Source organism: Vanellus vanellus, assembly GCF_965231255.1.
Source record: "Vanellus vanellus genome assembly, chromosome: 17".
Lineage (NCBI taxonomy): Eukaryota > Metazoa > Chordata > Aves > Charadriiformes > Charadriidae > Vanellus > Vanellus vanellus.
This window is the reverse complement of record NC_138922.1, coordinates 15507351-15533987: the sequence shown is the minus strand read 5'-3', so window position 1 is coordinate 15533987 and position 26637 is coordinate 15507351. Positions and strand designations below refer to the sequence as shown.

Here is a 26637-nt window from a genome sequence, read left to right as displayed (position 1 = left end):
GCAGCCATTGACCCGTCTCTGCGGCGCTCCGCAATAGCGCCTCTGAGAGCAGCCTCGCAGGTGACCCTGCCTGCAAAAGCCCCGGCCCGTGCCTGACATCTACCAAAACTTTGGCAATAAACATCACCTCGCAGAGCGGCCAAGACTGAGGGGGAAAAAAAAACCCAACCAGGGGAAAGAAATACATCCCCCGGCCTTTGGTTTCTGTTTTTTTTTTTTTTTTTCCCCCAGTTATTTCCCTACAAGCCTGCAAATCACTGACTGCTCAGAGCCCCATCTGCCCTTTCTGCACAATTACCGCAAGTCACCTACAACAACTGCATAAAAACCCCAAATGCATTAATGTCTACCCTTATCTTACCTCACAATCTGGTTGTCATTCGCTCCGTTCCCGGCCACGTGCAGAGAGACGGAGACCCTTTAACCATCTATGCTGCCTACACAATATCATATGATACATACAAAGGTAGAGCCATGTAATGTGCACACAAGTCTAACAACTTGACGTGCCCTTAGAGCACCATTGAGACAAAATACAATACAGGGTGATAGAATGCAGGTCCATTTCTGACGGCAGTTGAGACAGTTACAGGGTGGTACAACGTGACATCGTCTCCGGTGGTGGTCCAGATGACTACGGAGGGGTGCCGACAAAAGGCAAAGAACAATATGAGGCGATACGACGCAAGACTGTCTTGGATGTCGGTAGACACCGACGCAGACCCAGACGAGGCAAATCCCATACAGAGCCGAACAAGGCACTAGGCAGTCAAATACGGAACGCTCCAATAACAAAACCGCAATAGGGGGTGGTACGATGCGAGACCGCCTCAGATGTTGGTCAAGACAATTTCACAGCAGTACAATGCAAAACTGAAACTCAGCAGAACAATACAATACACACTCAAATAAACAGTGATCTAATAACAACACACAATACAGGGTGACACAAAGCCAGATGGTCTCTGCTGGCGGGCGAGATGGTTACGGAGCGTCACGATGCGATACAAAGTAGACCTGCACAATATGAGATGCTCTCCAATGTCAGTCAAGACTATTACAGAGAAATACAATGCACAACCACTACAGAGAGGGACAGTGCAATAGGCATTCAAATAGGCAATGATCCAATTAAAAAAAAAAAAGGAAATACAGGGTTGTACAATGCAAAACCATCTCCGATCTCAGTCGAGACCGTTACAGAGCTATACGATGTGAGACACGATGTGATACAGGGTGATACAATACAAGACGGTCTCAAATGGCAGTCGAGACTGTTACAGAGCTATACAATGCAAAGCCAATACAATGCCAAACAATGCAAGGTGCACTCCGGTACAGATCGATCCAATACAAAAAAAAGCAGTAGGGGGCAGTATGAAGCAAGACGGTCTCGCGTGGCAGTCGAGATAGTTACGGAGTGGCACGATGCAAGACAAAACACAATACGGGCCGTTACAATGTAAAACGGTCTCAGATGAAGGTTGAGACAATTACAGGGCAGTACAATGCAAAACCAATAGAGCCAAACAATGCCATACCCATTCAAATACAGAACGGTCCGACACAAAACGCACAATGGGGAGTTACGCTGCGAAGCGGTCTCTGATAGCGGCCGAGACAATTACAGGGCGGTACAATGCGACGCATACCCAAATACAGAGCTTTACAAAGCAAAAGAAAAAGTAAGCACTGCCTGGCTAGGCAGTCTCGGATGGCAGTCCAAACTACAGCGCCGCGATACAACGCAACTCTAGAATGACACGTGCCTCAGAAGCTTGGCTTTAGGACCTTACCTCAAAAAGACATGCGGATGAGATGCCATAGAACATCCCTATGGAACAAGAAAGTACAAAAGCAGAGTGGTCCTTCCAGGCCACATTGCCTCCCTGAAGGTAACCCTCCGGATACATCCGTGACGCTAAGTGTAGTTGAAGCTCCGATCGCAGGTGGCACACGCGGACCCGTGGCACGTGCAGAGGCTGCAAGAGTGACCGTGAGATGCTATAAGACTGTGGGTGAGAACGACTCCCGTAGGGTTGATGATGCCGGTGCAGAAGCCCTACGGTGCCACGGTGATGTAAATGCCTTATAGCGGCCCTGCAAGAGAGGCGACGGCTGCCGCCTGTGACAGAAAGCGACCGTCAAAATCATCACGGTGGATGCATGAGAAGGCAGGCTTCAAGACCTGAACCTCTTAAGGACATGGGAACGAAAGCCCAGAAGACTACTCTGTGGAAACAGGAATCTCAACGACGGAGCCGCACGTGCCGCGTGGCTGGCCGCCACAAGTGGAGACCGATCGGAAAGATCCGCAACATAATACGCGCTGGAAGGAAAGACTCTTTAAAGTAGACTATCGAGACGAGAACTGCTCGACAGGCACTACGCTGATGAGGTGATGCTCTCTAGACACTCTGGAGGGCTAGCGAGGTGCCTCCTGATCAAAAAAGGAGCAATGGAGACTTTGAGACCAGAAGAAGGTATTACGCAAAACACAGAAAACAGGCCGTGCAAACTACATGATGACAAACATGAGCTGGAACTGCCCTGACCTGTGCGGGTTACCCTCACACTGAAGAGCAACCCCCTCTCTTTACCTGCCCAAAGGGGACCGGTCCGGTGCAGCCCTCTGCCCTACGCTAACTTTAAAACCCGTCTCTCCGGTTGCTGACCCTGTCCCCTCCCTCACCAAACAATCTTGGCCACAAGTCCATCCGCTGAGCTTTCCGAGAGCCTGGGCTCCAAAGCCATCCTTGACGAAAAAAAACCCGATTGGCAAACAGCATTAATCCTGCAGGCAATGGATTCTTCATCGCCTGCAAAAACAAACAAAAAAAATGCACACACAACACTGCCGTTGGGAAGCATCGCGTCGGACAACATAGACTTCTCCTGTAACAGCCCCCGCCTCGGACACGCCGTGGTGTTCTGCTCACCTGCTCTGCACGGATTCCAGAGATGGATGCTGTGACCGTCATTGTTTCTGGCACCTGACGGAATCAAGAATTCAAACTGGGGAAAAACAACAACAAAACAACCAAGTGTAACTGCACTCGCAGAGGCAGCGGTCACATCTTCCCTCTAATACCGGAAACAATGACCCACCTTCTCATGGTACTCTGCTCGGCTCTGCTGCATCACCCTGCGCAGCTGGTCCCGCTATGTCTGAAAAAACAACATCGACAATCAGCTGGACGCAGAGAGATAGCTTCATAATGCTTAAGTCTGTTTCCTATTTAGAAACCTCCTCTGGCAGCTCACCAGGAAAAACACCCATAAACTTCAAGCCCCACGCATAGCGGCCTTTGCTTCTTTGAGATGCGGTCTCCGGTGCTACCGCTGAACAGCCCCTCCTGCAGAGCTCTGCCCTTCCCCATAAAGCGTTAATGAAAAACCTGTTCGCAAAACCCGCTGACAGCCGCTTGGTCCGAAATAACCTTACCGCCTATGCCTCGACACACCGACATATTAACTGTAGAATCTTACGGCTATCCCACCTACCCCTGACTCTACACCCCTGGGCAGGGCGACTCCGAGCCATGCAGACATGCACAGATACTACACAGAACACTACGAACAATGTGCCTCAAAGGTGAGAGAAAACTCTCAGTGAGAAGAACGACACTGGGGCGGAAGTCGCTGTCGGGCAAGAAGACCTGCAAGACCGCAACGGTGATGGGAGGAGGCTCTGGGAAACACCCCCAATAAAAAAATAAATAAATAAATAAAAAGAGTAGGACGTCAAGGCCTGTGACGAGAAACAACTCTCAAAAACGAGATGATGTATGCGCACGAAGCCCGGCTTCAACACAGAAGAACATAAGGATGAAGGGAATTACACCCAGTCCCTGAAAATGGATGGGTAGAGAGCAGAGCTGCTCGTGCAGCCAGGAACGATGCTACAAAAGTGGAGCGACTGAAAAGTCTTCCGATCAAGACCGATCCACATTTAAGCTCATAAGGCGACAAGAGTAACACCCGGTTGGCACCGTGCTGATGAGTACTGGCGATTGAACCCCACTGGCTGCGCCTGAGACACATGTCATGTTCCTCATGCAAAGAGCAACGAGGACATTAAGAACTGAGGAAGCTCTACGACACAGAAGACGTATCACACAGACTATATAACAACAGACACGGGCTGAAACCGCCCTGCCCAGCATATGCTAGCGTTGCGCTGAGGAGTAACCTGTTCCCCCTTTACCTGCCCAAAGGGGACCGCTCCTGGACAGCCCTCTGCCCTACGCTACCTTTAAAACCTGTCCCTGCAATTGCCGACCTCGTCCCCTCCTTCCCCGGACCCCACTGCAGTGCTGCTCCCTCGACTTATCTTTCAGAGGGCCGGGAGGCTTAATCCATTCGCAGCAAGGAAAACCGCAGTCCACCGACAGGATTCATGCTGTTGTCACCAGGCTCCTCTTCATCACCTTTAAAGAAATACCCAAACCACACACAACAGTGCCGTCAGTTGGCATCACATCAGTCACAGACCTTTACCGCAACACGCCCCTCCTCAGAAGTGCCGCTGCATTTCTGATTACCTGCTCCGTGTCGACTACAAAGTCGAATGCTGCGGCTGCATGTGAGCCGGCATGGGCAGGGCGCAGGAAGAGGCACAAAACCACAGGTGAAGTGCGACAAGTAAGTTTTTTGTCATTACACCGCCAGCCAGGGAATTCCCAAAGGGGGGGCTGCACACGAGCGCAGATCCAGGCACCGATCTGTCTGTGCTAGAGGATCGCCAAATGTGCTGTTTGCACCTGTATATTGGGGATTGCGCGGCCAGAGTTCACTGCCGCACTTTGCCCTTTCCCACAGGAGGGCAGGAATCTCAGGCTTGTCCAACTGGGTGCTTCCGAGTGTCTCGCAGGCCTATGTTATCAAAACGCAGATGGTCTGCCTGTCAAGCACACAAGACTAAACAATGATTAGTATGGTATACCTGTTCTTCTACACCCAAGCTTTGAGTCACTTAAGCAGGTTTAGAATCCTCCTTGACATCTTTCTGTTTCTTCTCCTGTGCAGACAGTCATCATTTGTGGCACCTAAAAGACCTAGAGACTCAAAATTACCATTGGGCTCACTAGAAGTCACTGACCCTGTGTGCCTCCTCTCGACTACCTGGCTCGCCTCAAACCCTCACCCGCTCCCAAAGGCGGCCCGCACAGTGCCTGCAAAGTAAAAGGGAGAGAAGCTTCACTGAGCTGACACGTGATACTTTGCTATTAGACACTAAAGGGGCGCACGACGGCCTCGCCGGCTCGAACCGTTAATGGGCTTGCGGCATTGTCCATCTGAGCCTGTGTGCGGCACCTGCAAAAACACAAGCAGAGCAGCACATGCTGAGATACAGTCTGAAACTTTAGGCTGTGGATAACAATTCCCATCTCCCGCTGCTTTACCTTGACAGCTTGCCGGCCCAGCCTCCATCAGTTTGGATTGCCGCTTTCGGTCTTGCGCCCCACCTGTAAAACACAAGCAGCACAGGTTCCTTACAACTTGACCGGCCTGAAAAAGGACTGATACTTCAGCCCCCGGATTGCTTGTCACCTGAACAGAGTCAGCCACTGAGTCAGCTCATCACTTCAAGGATTGAAATTGAAAAAAACGATACCATAAATGCTGTCATAGAGCCACCGGTCACATCTTCCCTCTGATGCTGCACATGGCAACCCGCCTTCTTATAGTGCTCCGATTGGCTCTGCTACATCGCCCTGCACAGCTTGTCCCTCTGCATCTGAAAAACAACATCAAACGAGTCACCTAGATGGGAAGCGGTGGCTTCCTCATTCCGATGGTCACATTCCCAATTACAAATACTATCTAGACTCCAACTACAGCCTGCCATAACAAAAAAAAAAAAAAAAAAACCAACAACCACAAACTCAAAGTGCCATACGAAGCAGCCTTTTTGGTTTTTAAGGTGCAGACTCCTGCGCTACTGCTGACCAGCATGTCCAACGTGGCGCTGCTCATCTCAAAAACCACTAATGGAAGCACTGTCCATACAACCTGCTGATGGCTACGCGATCCCAGATGACTGTACCACCTTTGCCCCAACAGCCTGGACACAGCAACATGTTAACGATAGACTCTTACTCCTATCCCACCTACCCCTGACTCAACACCCCCAGGCAGGGCGGCTCCGAGCCACACAAACACACAGATGGACAGATTGACGCTACACAAAATCCTACAATGTACCTCAAAGATGAGAGAAAACTCTCAGCGAGAATGATGACACCTTGACCAAAGACGTCATCGAGCAAAAGGATGCGCGAGACCGTAATGGTGAAGTGAGGGGCCTCGACGGAAACCCCGGAGAACGCGCAGAACGTCACGACCCGTGACAAGAAGTGACTCGCCAAACTGCGAAGATGAAGCCCGGTTTTCTGCATGTACAAGACCTAAGAGCGTAACGATGCGGGGCAGAAGGCCCGCACCCTGAAAACGGATGGCCAGAGAACAGAGCTGCTCACGCAGCTGGGAACCGCGCCGCAAACGAGGACCATCCAGACACTTCCGTGACACCACACCTATCCACGCTTTAGGCTTTTAATGCAAGAAAAGCGGTGCCCGACTGGCGCTATGCCGATGAGTACAGGTGTTTGAGACTCCAGGGGTGCCACCTGAGGCACCGTGCCTTGCTGCTTGAGCATAAACCCGAAATCGAGATCCGACAAAGGTCTAAGACACCGAAGACAGACCACATCGATGACACCACAGACGCAGGCTGGAACCGCCCTGCCCGGTGCACGCTACCGTCGGGCTGAAGAGTAACCCGCTCCTTTTACCTGCCTAAAGGGGATTGCTCCACGACAGCCCTCTGCCCTACGCTAACTTTAAAAGCCATCCCTGCGACTCGCAAACTTGTCCCATCCCCCCCCAAACAGTTTCCACCGACATTTCCTCAGCTTATCTTTCAAAGAGCGATGGGTCCAAAGCCATCCTCAACAAGAAAAACACCACAGGCAGCCAAATGGATTGATCCTGCATTCACCAGGTTTCTCTTCATCATCTGCAAAAAAAAAAAAAACAAAAAAATTTATTCACACAACAAAAACACACATGAATCTACAGACAACAGCGTCATCAGTCAACATCGCATCGGTCAACACGCAATTTTCCTGTGCCATCCCCAGCTCAGATGCGCCGTGGCATTCTGCTCACCTGCTCTCAACTGATGCCAGTCACATGCTGTGATGCTCATTGTTTGTAGCGCTTAAGAGGCACAAAGTTACAATTGCATTTAAATAACTCACCAGCCCCAGGCGCCTCCTCTCTACAACACAGCTCACCTAAAATTCTCCTCCAATTCCAAATGCAGCCTGCACAGTACCTGCAAATCCAAAGGGAAATGCTTCACTGAGCTACTACAGAATACTTTGCTACAAGACGCCTACCCTGCCCACAACCCCCTCACCTGCTCCTATGGCTCGACAGCACGTGGCAGCACCCCACTGAGCCTGCATGCGGCACCTGCAAAAATCCAAGAGATACAGCACGTGCTGAGACACTGCCCTCAACCGTAGCCCCTTGCTACCGATTCGCATCTCCCGCCCCTTCCATGTGACAACTCGCCGGCCCATCCTCTACCGCTTTGGGTCACCGCCTTCACCCTTGCGCACCACCTGTAAGACACAAACAACACCAGTCGCTTATCACTTCACTGACAATACAACACCCAGACAACTAACTGCTACCCAATCACTCATCTTACCTGCTCTGAATCAGCCCTGGTGCCTGTATCCCACAGTGCTCCTTGCTTCAAGCTTCCAACTGAAACAGAAAAATACCCTGATGATGTCATCACAGAGCCACTGCTCACAGCTTCCCTCTAAGAGACCACACACCTACCCACCTTCTGACAGAGCTCCGCTCGGCTCTCCTACGTCGCCCCGCACAGTGCGTCCCCCTGCGCCTGAAAAAACAATATCAAAGTCACCTGGAGACAGAGAGATACCTTCATAATGACAAGTGTTCCCATTGACAAGTGTCATCTACAGCCCAACTACAACCTGCCAGAACCAAAGCCCACTAATCTTAAACTCAATACAAAGCAGCCTCAATACCTTGGAGAAGCAGTCTCCGTCGCTACTGCTGAACAGCCTCTCCCTCATAGCTCAGCTGCGCCCCTAAGAACATTACCAAAAAAAGCTGCCCACGCAACCCGCCGATGGCTACTTGATCCCAGGTGACTGTACCACTTGGCCCCAACAGCCTAGCCAGAACACTGGGTTAAGCACACACTCTTACTGCTATCCCACCTACCCCTGACTCGACACCCCCAGGCAGGGCGGCTCCGAGCCACACAAACACACAGATGGACAGATTGACGCTACACAAAATCCTACAATGTACCTCAAAGATGAGAGAAAACTCTCAGTGAGAATGATGACACCTCGACCAAAGACGTCGTCGAGCAAAAGGATGCGCGAGACCGTAATGGTGAAGTGAGGGGCCTCGACGGAAAAACTGCGAAGATGTACGTGCAGAAAACCGGGCTTCAAGACCTAAGAGCGTAACTCAGCGAGAATGACGACACCTCGAACAAAGACGTCATCGAGCAAAATGATGCACGAGATCGTAACGGTGAAGTGAGGGCCTTGACAGAAACCCCGGAGAACACGCAGAACGTCACGACCCGTGACAAGAAGTGACTCGCCAAACTGAGATGTACATGCGGGAAACCGGGCTTCAAGACCTAAGAGCGCAATGATGCGGGGCAGAAGGCCCGCACCCTGAAAACGGATGGCCAGAGAACAGAGCTGCTCACGCAGCTGGGAACCGCGCCGCAAACGAGGACCGTCCAGACACTTCTGTGACACTGCACCTATCCACACTTTAGGCTTTTAATGCAAGAAAGGCATCACCCGACTGGCACTACGCCGATGAGTACAGGCGTTCGAGACTCCAGGGGTGCCGCCTGAGGCGCCGTGCCTTGCTGCTTGAGCATAAACCCAAAATCAAGATCCGACGAAGGTCTAAGACACGGAAGACAGACCACACCGATGACACCACAGACACAGGCTGGAACCGCCCTGCCCGGCACACGCTACCGTCGGGCTGAAGAGTAACCCGCTCCCTTTACCTGCCTAAAGGGGATTGCTCCGCGACAGCCCTCCGCCCTACACTAACTTTACAAATCCTTTCCCACAATTGTCTCCCTTGTCCCCTCTCCTGTGCCTGTTCTTCAACTCATCTTTCAAAGGGCCGGGGGTCCAAATCCATCCGTGACTTAACACACAAAAACCAGCTAGCTGGTATGTTCCTGCAGTCACCGGGTCCATCATCTGCAAAATAAAGAAATAAAAAACCCCACAAAATCCAGAGTCATAAGCAACAATTAATTACAGCACCTAAGACACCAAAGAAACACAAAATTACCATTGCGCTTGCATAAAGTCACCGATCACATGCTCCTCCTCGATACTACCCAGCCCACCTCAAATGCAGGAGACCGCAACGGAACAGACCTCATCGACACCCAAATCCAACTGCAAAGCATCTGAGAAAGCCTGATGAACCTGCCTCCCTTTCCCCTGTCCCAAAGCTTCAGAACCCCCTTCTCTTCTCCTAAACTGACAGGGAACGAACCCCGCTTCTTCTAGACAACTCCCGCCCTGTATGAGAGCCTCTGAACCCCCTCTTGTCAGCTGTCCCTCGGGAGCTGCTCTTCCGAACCGTGCCCTGCAGGCAGCTCCTTTCTTCCCACGGACTCCGGGCTGCGTTACAGACCCACAAAGCCAGTGAAAACCACTATACCTTAAATCTCTGCTACTTTCTTGAGAAATGCTAACACTTCATATACAGATGTATACAAGATGCTCACCCTAGCGCTCGCTAAATAATCTTATTGTTGCTCCTATTAAGAAAATTTATATTAGCGACTTACGCTGTATGTAACAAAACGGGTGAGAAAAAGCCACAAAGTTCCATCTCCAATTAAGTCAGGAATTCCAAGAAAATGCAGGGTACCTGGAAAAAAAAAGAAATACATACTATTAAACCATCTTACCATCCCTGAATGTTCAATACAAAACTACTAACCTTAAAAAAAAAAAACAAAAAACAAAAAAAAAAACCCCACACATTTATTTTCTATTTAATACGCTGCTGAACCTTAACTGGTCTGGAAGGTCTTTCCTAGAACTTATGAGTTCTTCTTCTCTAAATGTGAACGCACACCAGCCCGAACAGCTAAGCCAGCTCCAAAACTACATTTGACTACAGGATTGACAAAGGATCTACACCGGAGACACCCAACAGCAGAATGAGCTCACTCAGCAGAGGCTGTGGCTCATATACCCCAGGCCCCGCCTTTCGCCCTTCCCACAACCCCCCAGGAAGGGGTGGGATGGACCAGCAGAAGGCATAAAGGCCGCCGCAGGGCTAGCAGCTCCTTGTCTCGTCAGCCTTAAGTTCACAGCCCGTGAGGGACTGAACAGGGAAAGTGGTGCTTACGAGAAAGGCCGATATCTGCTTTTCTACCGTGACTGAATCGATGGCGTCAGCAATGTGACCGGGTAAGTAATTCAACTTAATGTTCCATTGCATAGATAGAAAGAATTAGAAATCATACTAAGCCCTAAAAGACACTAGTTTACTAAATGTAATAATGATATTATCATCAAAATTTATGTGCTTTAGTTTCCTTTCAAACAAAATACAGAGCTACGGGGTCATGCTTTACTTTTAGCGGGACCGTGCATGCTACCTACCTTCTGCCCGAATTATGTTCTGGATAGGACTGAACGACAACGTGGAACTAGATCCCGTGAGAAAACCTTCTCAAAAATATCTCTGCTTGTACCATACGTTATTTACTGTAAAGTGCTGACAATTTAGAGCCCTATGTGATCTCTCCTCAACCGATACCGTTAACAGAACTAGATGAGTCTGAAAGGACAGAAAGCACCAAAACACGTGGAAATTTAATAAAAGTATCAGAAATGGTATGAAGCAGTCTAAGTAACACCTGAGTACATAGAACAAAAATAAATTGCAAAAGACAACAAAAACCACTACGGGAAGTATGTCTATGAAAATAGATGAGGGCTTTCTAAGAGGAGATCTGAGCCAACAATAGGCATCTTTAGGGTACCGGATACGATATAGAAACATACTATAAGACAGACACCAAACAGGTGGCTCTGGAGCATACAGATGGCTTCGGAAAAAGTTCTATCAGAACAGGAGGCATGGTCAGAGGAATTAGAAAGGTCCTAAAGGGGCCAGAGAGACCAAAGGAGATGGGGAGATGTGACGAGCTCAAAAGGGAATTGAGCAAAATACAGATGTCCTCAGGGAGCCGGGGACTGACTGGAGGGTGACCAGGGGTGAGAGGGCAGAAAGACAGAGCGGAGTAACAGATGGGGACTCGGGAAGCGTTCTGAGGGGGAAAGAGGGGTGTGGAGTGCCCTCCGGAGCTAAAATGGGACTCCGGGACGTAGCGGCTGTGTCACGAGAGCTCGGTGAGAGCAGCGGAGGAGTCCCAAGGGGCCTGAGAGCTCAAAGAAGCCTCCAAACTAAGGATGAGGAACTCCAAAGGGGATTTTGACAAAGTACAGATATTGTCACGGCGCTGGGGCCAGAATGAAGGCATCTTAAATTGCAAATAGTAAGCTAAGGGCGCTCTGAGGCGCACAAAAAAATACTACCAAAAGGAAGCTGAAGTGCTCTAAGAGCGCTGTGGAGTACGAGAAAGGACTCGGAACGCATGGCTATAGAGAGTAGAGGCATTAGGAGGGGGCAGAGTAAGAAAAGAAGGCTCAGAGCCACGGCAGATGCCTTGGAGTTCCAGGAGGGTATCTGGGCAAATCACAGATGAATGAGTGAGAGAAGCACCTAATGGTGATACCCTCAATAGCAGAGAGAAAAATAAAGGAGCGTTGGTTGTATGGCAAAGAAAAACCAGAGGCTCTGACGGACTGAAAGAAAGGGAGATTAAGTGCTATGAGGTGCTGGGGAGATCAAGGAGGGTCTCGGTAAGCGTCTTGATGGTGAGGAGAGGGGTGTCTGAGGGCTGAGGGACCAAAGAAGGCTTGGGGATGACAAGGAGGAACTCGGGTGATCCTCTGAGTGGAGTACAGATGGTCTCGGGTCGCAGGGGACAGAATGCGCAATCCTAGGTAGTGTAGAAGAACAAATGAGTGCTCTACGGCTCAAAGATGGCCCCACCTAAAGAGCTACAAGATGGATGTGGAGCACAGGGAAAGTGTCGGAAGTCGGAGGGACAGAAAAATGACTGGGAACACGATGATTGAATTTCAACAGAGTAACCGTGTCATTGGAGGGCCGGGGAACTAATAGAGGCACAGGTTGAGGGAAGAGAGGACGGAAGGACTGGGCTAGGTCTCGAAGAACGGTCTGGGAACACCTCCCCGCCGGAGTCGCAAGGTTCAGACCGGAACCCCTTCCTTTCTGAACTCCTCAGAAAGGAGTCTAGGTGGAACCGGTCTTAGCCTCTGAATGTAAATAAAGAGTTTGTGCCCCAGGTTCTGTCACAAAGTTGATTTATTAACAGCTCGGGGCCTCCAAAGAGGGACCCCGCGGGTTCTTTTCCTGTGCTTTTTAAAGCCTCACATTCTATTGCGTAAGCTATTCACGCACATGTTAACGTGACGAGTGTGGCTCTTGACCGATCAAATTGTTCAACGGTTATGTGTCCTCTTTGATGACTGGAGTTTTAGTGCAGGTGATTTTACCGTCTTATGCAGTTTCAGGATCTCTCTGTCTCATCCGTTGATGTATGTCATCTGTCTTCTGATGATTCTGGGCAGAACGGTCCCTTTTTTCATTTTGAAGAATTATAGTTTCCCCTTGACCGAAACAGTTGCTCTAATTCATAATGTTAAGTATACAATCTTCATTATTATTACTTATACAATTTCATTAAGGTAGTTAGGTTACAATGTATCAAAGTCATGCAAAACTACTAGCTGTTCCTGCACTAAGAAGGAGTTCTGCCAATGTTTGCTACGTTGCTGTTACATCTTGCGGTCTAAGGCTTTGCTGATCTAGCTAGGTACACTAGGGAAAACTTTGGTTTCCCACTCTGGGTAGCAGATACGGACTCGGGAACTCTTCCGAGGGAACAACAGGGGTGTGGTGCCTGCAATAAAGCTAAACGTATGCTAAGGGCAACCTTGAAAGCATCCGTAGGTGTTGTGACATGGTGAGAGAGACCAAAGAAGACTCAGGGACGTGAGGAGGGAGTCCGGAGAGGCTGGGGACCAAATGGAAGCACGCTAGATGGCAGAAAGGACAATAAGAGAACTCTGAGGCACAAACAAAGAGAGGACAGGTGTCTGAGGGAAAGAGCTCAGACAGAACATTTGATTGGGGATCGAGTAAATAAGAAAGAAAATCAAAAAATAGCGATGGCAATCTCAAAAGACGTAGAAAGAAAATTTAAAAAGAGAGGGCACTAAGGAAAGGCAAGAAATAATTAAAATTACAGACAGCACAGGAGATAAATGTTGACAGAAAGTCTTCAGAATATCCGTGATTACAGAATCAAGGAAAAAAATAGAAAATAGCAATGGCAAACTAAAATGCAGGAGTAGGAAGAAAAGTTAAAAAGCAATAGCACAAAGGAAGACAATTTTTATAAGATGGCAAAGAGACTAAAAGTAGAGATAGCAATAACATTAAAAAAGCGATAGGCAACAGGGGAAGTAAAGACAAGGATTAACGGCAAACTAAAACAGACGTAAAAGAGAATTTTAAAAGCGATGGCACTAAGGAAAGACGAGAAAATTAAAAAAGATAAGCAAAAAAGAGTATTAGGGAAACAGGCAAAAAAACAGAAACTATGAACAGCTAACTGAATCAGACACGTAGAATGAAGATTTTCAAAACTGTCAGCATTAATAAAAGAAGAAAAAAGTTTAAAAGAAACACAGACAACGAGATAAAAGCAGATAGAAAGAACAAGTTAAAAGCAAGAGCAATTAGACAAATAAATAAATAAATAAAAATGAAAATATAGGGACAGCAAACTAAATAAAAATCTTTAAAAGCAACAGGGTACATGACCAGCACAGAACACTTAATAAATGAGTATTGGCAACTTCATAAAAGTAAACATAGAAAGAGATATGGCAACAGGGTAAGAGGCAGACGGGAAAACATTACAAAATGGGGATAGCTAACTGAATAAAAGTTCACCTAGTGATAAAATTTAAAAAGCAAACGGATTAATAAACAGGAGAGGGAGAGAAAATACAGCAGAGAAGCTTAGAGGTCAAGATAAAGACAAAGAGATTACTTACCAATTACTGTCACAGACAAACCAGCCTCAACTTGGGGAAATTAAGTCATTGTTCCTCAAATAATGCAAATAAGAACAAATCCAAAAAACACCTTCTTGCCACCCCTCCCTCTTTTCCTGGGCGCCTCTTCTCTCCTGACTTCTCTACAGCCCACCCCTGACCAACGTAGGGGGACATGGCATGGGGGTTGCGGCTCCTTCCTCCTCAGGCTCTTTTTCTGCTCCAGTGGGGGGTCCCTCCCATGAGGCCGCAGGTCTCGCACAGGTTCTCGGCTTCCTTCAGGCACAGCCACCTGCTCCGGCCTCGGGTCCTCCACGCGCCGCAGGGGCACATTGGCTCCACCCTGGACCTCCCTGGACTGCAGGGGGACAGCCTGCCTCACCATGGTCTTCACCACAGGCTGCAGGAGAATCTCTGCTCTGCTTCCTACCAGCGCTGCCGATGGGCTCAGCTTTAACCAGCAGCACATCTGTCTCAGAGTGGGAACTGGCTGTGCCCAACATGGGAACAACACCCGGTGTCTTCTCACAGAACCCACCCCTGCAGCCCCCACCCCAGCTAACACCACCTCACATGGTAAACCCAATGCAACAGCGATGGGCTACAGGGCAGGAAGGAGGAAGCGACAGGGAACCACACTGACAGAGATGAAAAAAAAAAAACAATCAAAAAAGAGCAATGGGCCACAAGGCAGAGAAGGAGGAATTAAAAAAGGGGACAGTGAGGTAGACAGAGATAAACTGAAACATACCAAAAAACCTTGATGAGCTGAAGGGGAGAGACAGAGTAATTAAAGAATGGGGACGGGGAGCCAGGCAGAGAGAGAACAATAAAGGTAAAAATGGATTGTGGGACACATATTTTATATTCTAAAATCCTTTTTGTAATAGAGGAGGTTTTTTGTAGAGTAGATTTTTATTTTGAACACCTTCGCTATACACAAACAAATAGTCATATGTCAATAGATAGTAAAATGAGAGGGTTTTCTCTATTGCAATGGCTCCCACCCATGTTTCCAGATTGTAATGTTTTCTAATGTCCCCTATGAATGTCCCTCCTCTGACGCATACGCCCCCCACCATGGACCTTGGGCTGCCGTAAATGGCATCATCCTATTTCAGCGTATTACCAAATAGGCCAGAAGAAAGAGGAAGGATTCAGGTGGACATGCGGCACCTCCTTTAAAGATGAGAAGTATTTGAAGACTTCAAATGAGTGTTGATCCATTTGATGAAATTTTGCAGCCATTGTTAGTGTGGCAGTAAAGCTGCTGTCTGTTCTTGGGAAAGGGCTTGTCCCTCCCCCTTTCCCTTCAGGTGGAAATGTATGCGTGTGATTCTATACTAAAAAAATAAAAAAATAATTAAAAAAAATAGGGGGAAGGGGCAGGGGAAGGGATGTGTGCAGGGAGGGGAAAGGGAGGGAGGAGGGAGGGGAAAGGGGGGGAAGGGAGGGAGGGGGGAAAAGGAGGGGAGGGGGGAAAACGGGGGGAGGAGGGGAAAAGGGGGGGAGGGGGAAAATGGGGGGGTGAGGGGGGTAAAGGGTGGGAAGGGGAGAGGGGGGAAGAAGGAGGAGGGGGGGGAGGGAGGGGAAGGGGAGGAGGGGGGACGTGGCAACACAGGACAGGGGAAAGAATGGCTAAAAGCAGCAAGGAGGGACAGGGAAGTAAGGGAGAGTGAGGCAAGGGGAGACAAAAGGTGGAAAGTGGGTGTGAAGAAAGGTAAAAATCGGGAACAGCAGGGGAAGAATGGGAAAGGTGGAATGGGAGGAAGAAAAGTTAACTGGGGAAACGGGAGAAGGAAAGGCAAAAATGGGGGAACAGGGTAACAGGAAGGAAAAAATGGGAAGGGGGAAAGGGGTCAGGAGTGAAAACAACAGCAGGGGAAGATGGGGGGGTAGACGGGAGAAAGAGGTGGGCGGGGAACGGACAGAAAAGGGGAGGGGGAAAGAGGGCAGAAAGAAGGGAAGGAAAAAGAGGGTGGGAGAAATGGAAGGAGGAAAGGGGGAGAGGGAACAGTAGGAAAACAGGAAAGAGGGAACATGTGAGGAGTAAGGGAAAGGGAGAACACAGAATGGGAGGCGAAAAAAGGAAAAGTAAGAAAGGGGAAATAGAGGATGGGTAGAAAGCGGTGGGAGAAAAGGCGAAAGAATGAAAAGGGGGACCGAGAATGGAAGCAAAGAAAGGGGAAAATGGAATGGGATGAAGAAAATTTCAATCAGGAAAGAGGAGACAGAGCAAAAAAGAGCAAATGGAGAAAAGAGGACAAAGGTGGGAAAAGGGCAAAGGGAGTACAGGGGAAGAGGAGGGGGAAAGGGAGAAAAGGGGAGGTGGAAAGAAAAGGGGAAAGGGGGGACAGCAGACTGGGGAGAAAAGAAAAGCAGAAAGGGGGAGACGGAAGATGGAGTGGGGGGAAGTAAAGAGAGAAATGGGACGGGGGGGAGAAAGGGGGCACATGGGACATGTGGGGTGCAGGGGGAACTGAGAACAAAGGAAAGGGAAAAGGGGGGATCCGGGGGATGGCAACAGAGAAAGAGGCAATGGTGGAAGGAGGGAAGGCAAAAGGATGCAAGGGAAGAGGGAAAGGGGCAACAAAGAGGGAAGGCAAAGGGGAAAACGGATGACTAAGGGGAACAGTAAGGAGGAAAGGTGCGACATGGGAGGGGATGGTAGGGGAACAGGGAGACAGGAAGGGGGACAGCAAGGGGAAAAGAGGCAGCATGGGTGGAAGGCAAGGGAGAAAGGGGGAAGAGAGAATAAGAGATGTGGAGGAAAGAGGAGACTGCGGGGGGGGCAGAAAGGGAGGGCAGCAGGGAAGAAACAATAAAGGGGGGGTGAGGTGTAAAGCTGGAAAAACAGGGGCAAGGGGAGTAGAAAGACAGAGAGGAGAGATACGGAACAGGAGAGACAACACAGGGGGAAAGGGGGGGGACAGCGGATGGAGTAGGGGAAAGGAGAGAGAATGGGATAGGGAGGAAAGAAAGGAGAAAAGACGGGATATGGGACAGTGGAAAAATGGAGAAAGAAAAAAGGGGTGATGCGGAGGCAAGGAAATGCTTCATCTAACACTTTCTCAAAATATTTATCCAAGTGCTACAGGTATCTCTAAAACTCTGGCAGTACTAAACAAACACCCTTAAAATTCCACAGATGAATATCTTAACACTAGTATTGCCAGTGGTCTTGGGGTGAAGGTTTCTTTCCTTCAAGTCTTTTCACAATTTATTATACTTTGTTTACATAACTTGACCTTGTGGCTTAGTCTTGCCTGCACAATCATGCATATCTTGTTTAGACAGTAAAATGTTGGCCATTTTGCCACCTCTTGTTAAGCAGTTGCCTTCTTGTGGAAATGTAAGTTTTTAGGTTTGGTGAACAAACGATACTGAGTTTATCACAACAGTATAGAAAGAAAGGAGGAAAGGGGGGATGGAACAGTGCAGAACAAAAAGGAGAAAAAGTGGGACGGGGAAAAAACAAAAAGGGGGGGATGAGGGAAAAAAGGAAAGGGGGGAAGGGAAAGTAGAAATAGTGGGGGAGAAAAAGGGCACGGGCAAGGTGTAAAGATTGAAAAACAGGAGCAACAGTTAGGAGGTGGAGGCCGGAAGGTGGAGGCCAGAGGCCGGAAAGTGGAGGCCGGAGGCCAGAAAGTGGAGGCCAAAAAGTGGAGGCCAAAAAGTGGAGGCTGGAGGCCGGAAAGTGGAGGCTGGAGGCCAGAAAGTGGAGGCCGGAAAGTGGAGGCCAAAAAGTGGAGGCCGGAAAGTGGAGACTGGAGGCCGGAAAGTGGAGGCTGGAGGCCGAAAAGTGGAGGCCGGAAAGTGGAGGCTGGAGGCCGAAAAGTGGAGGCCGGAAAGTGGAGGCCAGAAAGTGGAGGCTGGAGGCCGGAAAGTGGAGGCCGGAAAGTGGAGGCTGGAGGCCGAAAAGTGGAGGCCAAAAAGTGGAGGCTGGAGGCCGGAAAGTGGAGGCCAGAAAGTGGAGGCTGGAGGCCGGAAAGTGGAGGCCGGAAAGTGGAGGCCAGAAAGTGGAGGCTGGAGGCCGAAAAGTGGAGGCCAAAAACTGGAGGCTGGAGGCCGGAAAGTGGAGGCCGGAAAGTGGAGGCTGGAGGCCGGAAAGTGGAGGCCAGAAAGTGGAGGCCGGAAAGTGGAGGCTGGAGGCCGGAAAGTGGAGGCCGGAAAGTGGAGGCCAGAAAGTGGAGGCTGGAGGCCGGAAAGTGGAGGCCAGAAAGTGGAGGCCGGAAAGTGGAGGCCAGAGGCTGGAAAGTGGAGGCCAGAAAGTGGAGGCCGGAAAGTGGAGGCCGGAAAGTGGAGGCTGGAGGCCGGAAAGTTGAGGCCAAAAATTGGAGGCTGGAGGCCGGAAAGTGGAGGCCGGAAAGTGGAGGCTGGAGGCCGGAATGTGGAGGCCAGAAAATGGAGGCCGGAAAGTGGAGGCTGGAGGCCGGAAAGTGGAGGCCAGAAAGTGGAGGCCAGAATGTGGAGGCCAGAAAGTGGAGGCTGGAGGCCGAAAAGTGGAGGCCAAAAAGTGGAGGCTGGAGGCCGGAAAGTGGAGGCCGGAAAGTGGAGGCCAGAGGCCGTAAAGTGGAGGCCAGAAAGTGGAGGCTGGAGGCTGGAAAGTGGAGGCCAGAAAGTGGAGGCCTGAGGCCAAAAAGTGGAGGCCGGAGAGTGGAGGCCAAAAAGTGGAGGCTGGAGGCCGAAAAGTGGAGGCCTGAGGCCAAAAAGTGGAGGCCAGAAAGTGGAGGCCAAAAAGTGGAGGCTGGAGGCCGGAAAGTGGAGGCCAAAAAGTGGAGGCTGGAGGCCGGAAAGTGGAGGCCGGAAAGTGGAGGCCGGAAAGTGGAGGCCGGAAAGTGGAGGCCGGAGGCCAGAAAGTGGAGGCCAGAAAGTGGAGGCCAAAAAGTGGAGGCTGGAGGCCGGAAAGTGGAGGCCTGAGGCCAAAAAGTGGAGGCCAGAAAGTGGAGGCTGGAGGCCGGAAAGTGGAGGCCGGAAAGTGGAGGCCGGAGGCCGGAAAGTGGAGGCCCAAAAGTGGAGGCTGGAGGCCGGAGAGTGGAGGCCAAAAAGTGGAGGCCGGAAAGTGGAGGCTGGAGGCCGGAAAGTGGAGGCCGGAAAGTGGAGGCCTGAGGCCAAAAAGTGGAGGCCAAAAACTGGAGGCTGGAGGCCGGAAAGTGGAGGCCAAAAAGTGAAGGCTGGAGGCCCGAAAGTGGAGGCCGGATGCCAAAAAGTGGAGGCCAGAAAGTGGAGGCCAGGAAATAAATCCCTGATTTGCATAATTAATTGTTTCATTTGCATAATGAGGCACTAATTATTTAATGAGGTAATTGGGTGGGCAATTAGTGTTCAGCTCAGTGCTCAGGAGTGTCTGTATATAGGAAAACCCTACAAATAATAAGTGTGGCATGCGCACGGGCAATCCCCTTTACTATAGGAACATCTCTTTGAATGCCACGTGGCATGCCCTTTACTAGTTTTGTTATTTCATATGTCTAACTTCCATTATCCTTATGAGTATGCAGTAGTGAAACTCCTACAGCACCTAACACCCACAAACTGGGGCTCAAAGGCTTTCCTGTTGCGCACAACCAGTCACAAATGACTCTCAGGCATGCACGCCTCTATGAACATTCCAAGTCAGATACCCATGAGATCAGCAATGCCCAGCCACATTCCACCATGCCCACCTGCCATCTGACATACGCGCACTCACGGACACGCTCCGCAGCCGAGTCGTACACACCCCTGTACCCAGCCAAACCCGCGGCACACCCCTGTACCCGGCCAAATGCACGGCCAAACAAACGGGAGCGGGATGAGAGCAAACGCTACTTTAATAGTTACACATGTGAACAACATTTGGCATTTAATCAACAGAAGGACTTTGTGGGCTCCTAATGGACATTTCACTTCTTTACTCCTCAGACTGACCTCTTCCTCACGCTACTCCTGAAACCTCATTTAGTACTGCTACTATCTCCCTACCGCCTCTCCCACATGACGGAAACTGCCTGGCCCTAGGGGGCACCTGAAAAACCTTTACATTAACTTGGATGTGGCTAACGCCACTAAAGGAACCACCTCATCTGCAGCTACAGTGACTTAGAGCTCATCCTGATAACTACACCTGCCTTCCTTTCCCCCTGACGCAATTTACTCGAAGGAATGGTTCTGGCCCCAGTGGACAATGACAAACAATAATAACTCAGATCTGAGGGCATCCCATAAGGGCTACTGCGACATTGAGTACAGGCCAAAAGTCCACAGTGGCTAAGACAGTAAAGAAACTCCTATCCCGCATAACCCTCGACACCGTGGCCGCCATCCAGTTCTTCCTGGCCTCGCCGCGATAAGTACGCACCTTCCTATAGCTCCCGCTCCCCTCAGGGATGCGTTCTCTTCCCACGTGTGCATCAGGTTCCCTCTTCTTGGCGACGTCATCTGCAAAACTTGCTCCTCTGAAGAGGGAACACGTGACTGCTGCTTCTCTGGAAACAGCTGCAGACCTTGGCAAAACAAAGCAACAAACAATTAAAGATAATGATGCCTTATTTCTCACAGCCGTTCCCGACACCGTACCTCTATTGCCAAATACTGAAAAGTGCACCTGTTGCAATACCCGTTCCTCCTCCATACTGGCCAGCTCCCCCTACATTGCTCCCTGACCATTAACAACCGCTACACACAACTCCCCAAAATGACAAACCCTATTCACCTACCAAGACAATGTGCCCCAAGAACTCCAAATCCAGGAGCCTAAGTGACCCTGCCTGCAAAAACCCCAGCCTGTGCCTGACCTCCGCCCAAACTTTGGCGATGAACGTCACCTCGCAGAGCAGCTGGGACCGGGGGGGATAAAAAGCCAGCTGGGGGAAGAAAAAAAAAAAAAGCCCCCAGATGGGGTTTTTGTATTCCAGTTCTTTGCCCTACGAGCCTGCGAATTGGTGACTGCTCAGAGCCCCGTCACGCTGCTCTACACCTCTGCTCTTTCTGAACACTTACCGCAAGTCACCTACAACAACTGCATAAAAACCCCAAATGCATTACTATCTTACCTCACAGTCTGTTTCTCATTCTCTCCGCTCCTGGCCACGTGCAGGGAGGGCATCTATGCTGCCTACACAATACCATACGATACATACAACCATGTATGAGCCATGTAATGTGCACCCAAGTCAAACAACATGACGTGCCCTTAGAGCGCCATCGAGACAAAATACGATACAGGGTGGTACAATGCGGGTCCATCTCTGATGGCAGTAGAGACGTTTAGGGAGTGGTACGACGCAAGATGGTCTCCGGCAGCGGTCCGGATGATTACAGAGGGGTGCCGACAAAAGGCAAACACCGATTTGGGGCAATACGCTGCGAGACGCTCTCTGCTGGCGGTAGATGCTGATGCGGACCCAGATGCGGCAAATCCAATATGTAGCTGAACAAGGCAGTACGCATTCAAATACAGAACACTGTAATAAAAAACCCGCAATATGCGGTGGTATGATGTGAGACTGTCTCAGACAGCAGTCGAGACAGTTTCATGGTAGTACAATGCAAACCCAATACTCAGCAGAACAGTACAATACACATTCAAATACACAGTAATCCAATAACAACACACAATATGGGGCGGCACAAAGCCAGATGATCTCTGCTGGCGGGCGAGATGGTTACAGAGCGTCACGATGTGATACAAAGTAGAGCTACACAATATGAGATGGTCTCCAAAGTCAGTCAAGACTACTACAGAGGAATACAATGCAAAACCAATACAGAGAGGTATAGGCATTTAAATAGGCAATGATCCAAAAAAAAAAAAACCAAAACACAAAAAACCACACACAAAAACCCACACACAAAAACCAAAACACAAAAAACCACACACAAAAACCAAAACACAAAAAGACACACACACACAACCAGGGTCCTACAATGCAAAACCGTCTCCAATGTCAGTTGAGACCGTTACAGAGCTATACAATGTGAGAGACGATGCAATACGGGGTGATACGATACAAGACGGTCTCGGGTGGCAGTCAGGAGACATCCAACTTACAGGGCGATATGATGCCAAGCCGATACGATGCCAAACAATGCAAGGTGCGTTGTGGTACAGAACGATCCAATACAAAAAAAAAAAACACAGTAGGGGGCAATATGAAGCGAGACTGTCTCACGTGGCGGTCAAGATAGTTACAGGGCGGCACGGTGCGAGACAAACTGCAATATGGGCCGATACAATGTGAAACGGTCTCCGATGGAGGTTGAGACAATTCCAGGGCGGTACAATGCAAAACCTAACAATGCCGTACACATTCAAATACAGAACAGTCCGACAGAAAACGCAAGGCGGAGTTACACTGTGAGACAGTCTCTGATGGCGGTCAAGACAATTACAGGGCGGTACAATGCAACACATACCCAAATACAGAGCTTTACAAAGCAAAATAAAAAGCAAGCACTGCCTACCGAGGCGGCCTCGGACGGCAGTCAAAACTGGAGTGCTGCAATGCAACGCAACTCTTGAATGAAACGTGCATGAGAAGCTTGGGTTTAGGACCCGACCTCAGAAAGACGTGCAGATGAGATGCCGTAGAACATCTCTATGGAACCAGAAAGTATAAGAGCGGAGCAGAGCGGTCCGTCTGGGCCCCATTGCCTCCCCAAAGGTGACCCTCCAGATACATCTGCGATGCTAAGTACACTTGAAGGTCCGATCGCAGGTGGCAGACGCAGACCTGTGCCACATGCGGAGGCCACAAGAGTGACCGTGAGATGCTATAAGACTGTGGGTGAGAACGACTCCCGTAGGGTCGATGATGCCAGCGCAGAAGCCCTACGGCGCCACGATGATGCAAATGCCTTACAGTGGCCCCGAAAGAGAAGCGACAGCTGCCACCCCTGAAAGAAAGTGACCGTCAAACTCATAACGGTGGATGCATGAGAAGGCAGGCTTTAGGACCTCAACCCCTTAAGGACACGGGAACGAAAGCCCAGAAGACTACTCTGTGGAAACACGAATCTCAACGACGGAGCCGCACGTGACGCCTGGCTGGCCACCACGAGTGGAGACCGATCGGAAAGATCCGCAACATAATACGCGCTGGATGGAAGGACACTTTAAAGTAGACTATCAAGATGAGAACGGCTCGAGGGGCACTATGCTGATGAGGCAATGCTCTCTAGACACTCGGGAGGGCTACTGAGGTGCCTGTGGATCGCAAAAGAGCTACGGAGACTTTGAGACCAGAGAAAGGTAGTACGCAAGACAGAGAAGACAGACCACACAAACTACATGATGACAAACACGAGCTGGAACGGCCCTGACCGGTGCACACTACCCTCACGCTGAAGAGTAACCCCCTCCCTTTACCTGCCCGAAGGGGACCGCTCCGGGACAGCCCTCTGCCCTATGATAACTTTAAAACCCGTCTCTGCAGTTGCCGACCCTGTCCCCTCCCTCCCCAAACAATCTCCGCCATGAGTCCCTCTGTTGAGCTTTCGGAGGGCCCGGACTCCAAAGCCATCCTCGACAAAAAAGACCCCAATTGGCAAACTGCATTAATCCTGCAGGCGACGGATTCTTCTTCATCACCTGCAAAAACAAACAAAAAAATGCACATGCAACAGTGCCATTGGGAAGCATCGCATCGGTCAACATAGACTTTTCCTGTGACAGCCCCTGCCTCAGACATGCCGTGGTGTTCCGCTCACCTGCTCTGCACGGATTCCGGAGTCGGGTGCTGTGACCATCCTTGTTTCTGGAACCTAACAGATTCAAGAATTCAAACTGGGGAAAAACAACAAGAAAACAACAGCCACATGTAACTGCAGTCACAGAGATAGCGGTCACATCTCCCCTCTAGTACCAGAAACGATGACCCACCTTCTCACAGTGCTCTGCTCGGCTCTGCTGCGTCACCCTGTGCAGCTTGTCCCTTCGTGTCTGAAAAACCAACAGTGACAATCAGCTGGACGCAGAGAGATAGCTTCGTAACACTAAAGTCTGTTTCCTATTTAGAAACCTCATCTGGAGGCCATCTGGCAGCTCGCCAGAGAAAGAAAAAAAAAAAAACACACACACACACACCCCCCACCACAAACTTCAAGCCCCACACAAAACATCCTTTGCGTCTTTGAGATGCGGTCTCCTGCGCTGCCACTGAACAGCCCCTCCCGCAGAGCTCTGCCCTTCCCCATAAAGCGTTAATGAAAAACCTGTTCGCAAAACCTGCTGCTGGCTACTCGGTCCAAAATGACCTTACCGCCTTTGCCTCGACACATCGACATATTAACTGTAGACTCTTACGGCTATCCCACCTACCCCTGACTCTACACCCCTGGGCAGGGCGACTCCGAGCCACGCAGACATGCACGGATACTACACGGAACACTACAAACGACACGCCTCAAACGTGAGAGAAAACTCTCAGCGAGAAGAATGACGCCGGGATGGAAGTCGCTGTCGGGCAAGAAGACCTGCAAGACCGCAACGGTGATGGGAGGAGGCTCTGGGAAACACCCCCATTAAAAAAAAAAAAAAGTAGGACATCAGGGTCCGTGACGAGAAGTGACTCTCAAAACAGAGACGATTATGTGCGGGAAGCCCGGCTTCAACACAGAAGAACATAAGGATGAAGGGAATTACACCCAGTCCCTGAAAATGGATGGGTAGAGAGCAGAGCTGCTTGTGCAGCTGGGAACGATGCTACAAAAGCAGAGTGACCGGAAAGCCTTCTGAGGCTCAAGACCGATCCACACTTTAAGCTCATAAAGCAACAAAAGCGACGCCCGATTGGCACCATGCTGATGAGTACTGCCGATTAAACCCCACAGGCTGCACCTGAGGCACGTGTTGTGCTCCTCATGCAAAGAGCAATGACGACATTAAGAATTGACAAAGCTCTACAACACAGAAGACATATCACACAGACTATACGACGACAGACACGGGCTGGAACCGCCCTGCCCAGCACACGCTAGCGTCATGCTGACGAGTAACCCACTCCCCCTTTACCTGCCCAAAGGGGACCGCTCCTGGACAGCCCTCTGCCCTACGCTACCTTTAAAACCTGTCCCTGCAATTGCCGACCTTGTCCCCTCCTTCCCCCGACCACACTGTGGTGCCGCTCCCTTGACTTATCTTTCAGAGGGCTGGGAGGCTTAATCCATTCGCAACGAGGAAAACCGCAGTCCGCCAACAGAATTCGTCCTGCAGTCGCCAGGATCCTCTTCGTCACCTTTAAAGACATATCCAAACCGCACACAACAGTGCCGTCAGTTGGCATCACGTCAGTCAACACAGACCTTTACCGCAACACGCCCCTCCTCAGAAGCGCCGCTGCGTTTCTGATTACCTGCTCCGTGTCGACTCCAAAGTTGAATGCTGCGGCTGCGTGTGAACCGACACAGGCAGGGCATGGGAAGAGCCACAAAAACACAGGTGAAGTGTGACGAGTAAATTTTTTGTCATTACACCGCCAGCCAGGGAATTCCCAAAGAGGGGCCCGGGCAGAGGCACACGAGTGCAGATCCAGGCATCGATCCATCTGTGCTAGAGGATCGCCAAATGTGCTGTTTGCACCTGTATATCAGGGATTGCCACAGCCAAAGTTCACTGCCGCGCTTTGCCCTTTCCACAGGGGGGCAGGAATCTCAAGCTTGTCCAACGGGGTGCTTCCAAGTCTCTCGCAGGTCTGTGTTATCAAAACGCAGATGGTCTGGCTGTCAAGCACACGAGACTAAACAACAATTAGTATGGTATACGTGTTCTTCTACAACCCAGCTCCGAGTCACTTAAGCAGGTTTAGAATCCTCCTTGACATCCTTCTGCTTCTTCTCCCGTGTGGAGAGTCATCATTAGTGGCACCTAAAAGACCGAGAGACTCAAAATTACTGTTGTGCTCCCAAGAAGTCAACGGCCCTGTGCACCTCCTCTCAACTACCCGGCTCGCCTCAAACCCTTATCTGCTCCCAAAGGCGAACTGCACAGTGCCTGCGGATTAAAAGGGAGAAACGCTTCACTGAGCTGCCACGTGACACTTCGCTATTAGACACTGATGGGGCCCGCGCTGGCCTCGCCGGCTCGAACTGCTCATCAGCGTGCAGCATCGCCCATCTCAGCCTGTGTGCGGCACCTGCAAGAACACAAGCAACGCAACACGTGCTGAGATACACTCTGAAACTTTAGGCCGTGGATAAAAATTCCCATGTCCCACTCCTTTAACTTGACAGCTTTCCAGCCCATCCTCCGTCAGTTTGGGTTGCTGCCCTGGGTCTTGCGCCCCACCTGTAAAGCACAAACGGCACGGGTTCCTTATAACTTGACCAGCCTGAAAAAAGACCGATACTTCAGCCCACTGATCGCCGGTCACCTGGACTG

General features: G+C 50.2%; 2 long non-coding RNA genes across 2 annotated transcripts; both read right to left on the bottom strand.

The window, feature by feature from the left end:
- Window positions 1-2772: 2772 nt before the first annotated feature.
- Window positions 2773-3155, bottom strand: LOC309678988. Its single transcript, XR_014269803.1, has 3 exons — window positions 3109-3155; window positions 2940-3015; window positions 2773-2819 (listed from the first exon to the last, which is right to left on the bottom strand). It is a non-coding gene; the product is annotated as an uncharacterized lncRNA (long non-coding RNA).
- A 20595-nt stretch (window positions 3156-23750) lies between these two features.
- LOC309678926 lies at window positions 23751-24179 on the bottom strand. Its single transcript, XR_014269796.1, has 3 exons — window positions 24142-24179; window positions 23970-24023; window positions 23751-23850 (listed from the first exon to the last, which is right to left on the bottom strand). It is a non-coding gene; the product is annotated as an uncharacterized lncRNA (long non-coding RNA).
- Window positions 24180-26637: the final 2458 nt, after the last annotated feature.